Genomic DNA, 5,517 nt, shown 5'->3' on the forward strand with positions numbered 1-5,517 from the left:
GCCGGAGCAGAGTAGCTGGGCCGGCACAGTCTAGGATTCTCCTTCTCCATAGATGCCGGAGCAGAGTAGCTGGGCCAGCACATACTGCTCTTGAAATAGGGGACGGTATGATGTACAAGAATGAAGAGGAGGATCAAGTAGTCAGATCAGAAAAAAATGATTTTCTATTTAAAAGTGTACCTAAACTCAGAAATTTCACTTTACATGAAGGGCTAGATAACTTTTTTTTTTATGTAAAGTAAAAATTATGTTTGTACAACACCCTTTAAAAAAAAAAAAAAAAAAAAAAAAAAAAAGGTGCAGCACTGCTACCTTATGTTTGATCACCTAGGTGATCAAGAATGAATAGGGGTAAAGCCTCCCGGAATACTTACGTCACGCATCCCGGGAGGCTCTTGGAGCATCTCGGGCATGGGCAGAAAGAGCTTTTGTAGTGAAGAGAAAATTTGCCCATCTCACGCATGCGCAGTGTGATCAGCAAGTTTTTTTTCCAACCTTCGACACTCAATCGCGCCTGGGTCGGGTGACGTTAAATGAAGAACACAGAAGGAAGAGGAGAAGATGACGCCGACTTGAAGACAGATACTGGAATGATGCGGGACCCAATGGAAGACGCTTCTGTATCAATCGACTGCGCTGTGGGATTGAAGGTAAGTGGCTTTTTTTTTTTTTTTTTTTTTTTTTTAGGCATTGCGTTTAGTTCCTCTTTAAAAAGGAGAAAAGGGTGAGTCCCCTCTGCTTTACTTAATAGGGGCGCAGAACCTCCTGGGATACTCACGTCAAGCTCCTTCTATGCATGACGGAGATTGGGAAGGTGCAGAAAGAGCCAATGTCACATGTGCAGGGAGCATGCGTGAGATCGTCACCTGAACTCGGGAACAAGATCAGGTGATGTCTTCCTTCAAAAGGAATAAGACTGCCAATCTTGCTGCACATGTGAGAGATGGGAATGGTCTTCCTCGTCCTATTCGGCTTGAATACTTTCTGGTCATTTAAAAGAGCAATCAAAACCCATCTTTATCAAACTTGACTACCCGTCTTCTGTTTCCTAAACCTTCATTACTTAGCCACTATTCCATATCCCCCTCCTATTGTGTGATACTTCCCCTACCTCCTAGATTGGAAGTTCTTCTGGGCAGGGTCCTCTCCTCCTGTGTCACTTTTTACAGCCCTTTGATGCTTTGCCTGATCTCCGACATGTGCTGCAAGTTCACCCCTTCAGTCAATACTGCTGTTGTGGTAAAGTCATAAGTAGAGGTACAACCTGGGAAAATATATTTTATTATAACTAACAGGAGGAGATTGAGCTACCTTTTATATATAATCCTAAAACATCCATTGCTTAGGAAATAAGTTATACCTATGGAGCATACGTTCTGTGCTTGTCTAGGGGTGGGTGGGTGATGGCTGCTAGGAGTTAATTGGGGGGGCAGGGGCAGCCGGTTAGCCCCCCACCCGAAACAGCTTAAATCGGGCTTTTTTACCTGCGATAATACGCGGACGGTTTTACATTGATATAGACTTTCCAGAATTTGTTTTTACCTGGCTGGGAAAAAGCTGTAACCAGGTGGTCAAAAAAGGGGCCAGGGCAACACATGACGCGCGCTCCTAGTTGTTTGTGCCATAGGTATCTGGTAACCCCTTCCCTATACTTTGCTGCAACTCCCCCCGTGGCTATGTTCCATTTTTTTCCCCATCATCTTGTTTTATGCCCTACCTGTCCAGTACCCCTGTATTGTGACTCAAAAACAGCCAGGTGAGAATGCTGGACTGTAGATTTCATTACCATTGTGTGGAAGTTCTGTTTCTGCTCAGGGGGAGGCAATTACTGCTAATTACCCCAATAGCCAGCTGCTGCTTCGTCCTTGTCCAATCAAAGCCGTAGGGCTGCATTCTTAATCAAGCTCTGCTGCTGCAGTGTAGGTTCAGGACTGAGCTGTGATCATAAGACTGGCTGAACTGAATTACAAAACTTATGCTAGGCAGCAGTTTGTTTATATTATATACAGTCTTAAGAAAAAGAAAGGACACCCTCTAAATGTTGAAGTTTTGCATTACCGGACCAAATATATTAATCATACGTTACTTAACAGGTCCTAAAATTGGGTAAATACAGGTAGTCCCCGAGTTAAGGACATCTGACGTAGGAGTTGGCGGTTTGGATGACTTGCAGAAGAAATATTTTGCTAAACACAGATGAGGTTGTGGGTGAATCTTAGAAGGGGGTGAGATCTTTCTGCAACATCTTGGTTTTTTTTTTTTTTTTAATTTTTTTATTAGCAACCAATAAAAACAGACATTTACATAATTCAAACAGGTAAATACAAAAGACATTGTCAAACATGCAACATCTTGTCACTCTTTAATGACCAAAACAAACTCTGCAGTTGGTAATTTTTGCAATCCAATGCACAGCTTGCTCCAGAAGTTGGTGAATGTCTAGGCTCCATAAAGATTTTTTGTTTTTGCTTTGTGAGAATTTTATACAGTAACTGCTACCGCTCTGCCTAATATGTTGAGACAAACATCTGTCCTAATTGCATTTATTAAAATAATGTACCTGTTCCAACTTGCATACAAATTCAACTTAAGAACAAACCTACAGTCCCTATCTAGTGTGTAACCTGGGACTACCTGTACCTCAACCCTAGATGAGCAACATATGCCATATTACACTGTCCTTATTTAAATAACAAAGGGGAAGTCAAAATGCATGAGAAGTGTGTGTGAAAAAGCAAATAACACCTTTATAGCTCCCATTGGCGTGAATAGGGTAAGTAGCAGTCAGGTGTGCGGGTAAGCAATGCACTTGATTTATTGATCACCACTAAGTGTGACTATGTCTATAAAAGCAGAAGTATAATCAGTTTGCTGGTCTGTAATATTCATGCGTGTGTTAATACAATGTTAAGACGGAAAGACCTTGGCAATGATTTTAGAGAAGTCCATCATTCTATTGTGAGAAAGATTTTTCAAGGCAGTTGCCAATCTTCCCAGGAGTGCTCAGAGAAATTGCAAAATTCCTAAATGCTCCATCACAAACTCTATAGGCCTCCGTTACTATGGTTTGCAGCATTTTATCTGAACAGACCACAAGACTTCTGGAACAATGGCGTTTGGACAGATGAGACCAAAGCAGAGATATGTGCCCATAATGCAGAGCGCCGTGTTTGGAGAAAACCAAATGTAGCGTATTAACTGTCAAGCACATTGGTTGAGGGGTGATGATTTGGGCTGGTTTTGCAACCATAGTACCTGAGCACCCTGCAGTTATTAAGTCAACTATGAGCTCCTCTATGTATCAAAGTATTCTAGAGTGGCCATCTCTATGACTTCTGGAACAGGACAATGATCGAGCATATCAGCACTGGGTCTCAGGTTCAAACCTCAGGCCAGGACACTTAATTCTATGGTGGAGTTTGTAGGTTCTCACCATGTCTGGTGGGTTTTCTCCTGTTAGTTAATTAATTGACCGCCCCTCCCCGTTGACTTTAGGCTGTATTATGGTAGGGACATTAGATTGTGAACTGCTTAGAGGGACAGCTTGAGGCATGACTATAGACTTTGTACAGCGCTGCATAGTATGTCGGCGCAATATAAATACTCATGATAAAAAAAAAAATTAGCAAATCTACAACAGAATGACTTGAAAACAATCAAGTTGTTGCAAAAGCCCAGATAAAGTCCTGAATTTAACCTAATTGAATTCCTGCAAACCATTCTTTGTGGCCTCCTGCTAGGACCAAGGACTAAGTCCAGGATTCCGCCGCTGCTTAGTTCCCTGCAACCGCCATCTCTTTGCAGATTCTTCAGGTCCACTGTCCTCGTCCGCTATTGAGTGTATGTAACTGAGTCTATTTACTTTTCTGATGACAGATCTAAGTCTTTTGGTTGTGGTGATCACCTAGGCAAATAGTGTTTTCCGAGTGGTGACCCAGACGGCAATAAAAACTTGACGTAAACACCGGTACTTTGCTTTTTTTATGATCAGGTTAACATTTTATCATTTCACCCATTACCTGTGATGTTAGTTTCACACGGAACATGATATCCAGGATTGAGCGTTGGTCACACTTCATTACATGAGTGCTGCTCAGTCCTAGAAGGGTGTTTGCCCCCCTTGTCCCATCTGTCCTTTTTTTTACCGAGGAGCAAATCTGTACATCTTAGTATCTGCCTCTTTCATATAAATATAAAGTTCATAGTTGGACCCCTTTTTATTTCCTGTAGTAGATAAGAAATCCTGCTGATGGAACAAATTGCTCCCAATTCTGTAATCGGAAGGAAGGTACAATGAATATAACTATCAGTTTGGACAACGAGGGAGCTGCAAGTAACCTAGGTAGGTGTTCTTCTCCTGGCTATGCACCTAGAGGTACCCTCAAAAGCTGCCCAAACCTCCATGTTTAGGGTTGAATGCCAGGTAAATATGTGGCACAGGTTGCAAAGATGCCGATGTGTATAAAGTTTGGTTTATCACTTTGATGGGCAGCCTGGCCAGTAGTGTGCAAGAGATGGGAAGGAGAGGTCGGTGCTGGGTTATCTCAAACAGAGGTAATGCTTTCATGTAAGCACATTGTGAAATTCAATCATGCCAGGAAGGTTTGGCTTGTAATTTGCCCTTCTTTCTTATAGGTACACAAACTCCTTAGAGATACAATAAAAAAACATTTTATGTCCACATTAATAACAATTACACTTAATTAATAAGTACCTAAGTGTTTGTTCTATTGCCATGATCACTTACACGTTAGACTTTTGTCGTTGGGAAAGGGTCTTTTACGATCCTTCCCAACGACAAGACTGAAGAATGCATAAATGAGTGCTCAGGGTTATCCCCAGGCCCTTTTAGCTGGGCGCACCATCCGGCACTTTTCAGCACCCACCCGGCTGTTTTTGGGTGGTTACCAAAGAGTTTAGTCACAATACAGCTGCCACCCACCTACATTTTCTACCCACCCAGCTTAAAAAAATTTCTGGGTTGAGCACTAGTGCTGTACATGCATCTCCGTTCTACCCTATGTGGAGGGCGGGGGAAGAATGAGTGAGTGGCACCTCGCTGCGCTCTCTCCCTTTAACGTGTAGTCATTCATTGATACTGAACGACGTTGGAAAAACGCTGTAAACACGTCAGGTTCTTGTCCTATATCGGTGCTTAAGTGATAATTTGACAAGAATCATCTGATGTGTACCTAGCATTAGACTGGGATATGGAAGCGCAGCACTAGGTTACATTCGGTCTCTGCTCTATGCATGTGTTCACAGGAGGAGAAATCTGAGAGAGCAGATTGACTTAGCTGTGTGCTGCTGAATTATCAATCATGCAGGCTAGGGTTGTGTTCTTTACCAAGCCATACTGCTACTGAATGAATGTCCAGGGTCTCAATATGCTATATGGAAGGACAGCCTGGTAAAGAACTGTCTGCACTTAATCAACAAACACTGCTAGGTTTAAACGGTTCCCTTATGTATTTCTGTTCCCTAAAATTCATCTTTCGAGTCATGTTTCATTGTATA

At 42.3% G+C, this 5,517-nt stretch overlaps 1 protein-coding gene across 1 annotated transcript in view; it reads left to right on the top strand.

Annotated features, from left to right (window-relative positions):
- BAG6 (BAG cochaperone 6) overlaps window positions 1–5,517 on the top strand; it is a gene marked incomplete in the record, with an annotated part of 23,802 nt that overhangs the window by 783 nt on the left and 17,502 nt on the right.

The sequence above is a fragment of the Pyxicephalus adspersus genome, chromosome Z, assembly GCF_032062135.1.
Source record: "Pyxicephalus adspersus chromosome Z, UCB_Pads_2.0, whole genome shotgun sequence".
Classification (NCBI taxonomy): Eukaryota; Metazoa; Chordata; class Amphibia; order Anura; family Pyxicephalidae; genus Pyxicephalus; species Pyxicephalus adspersus.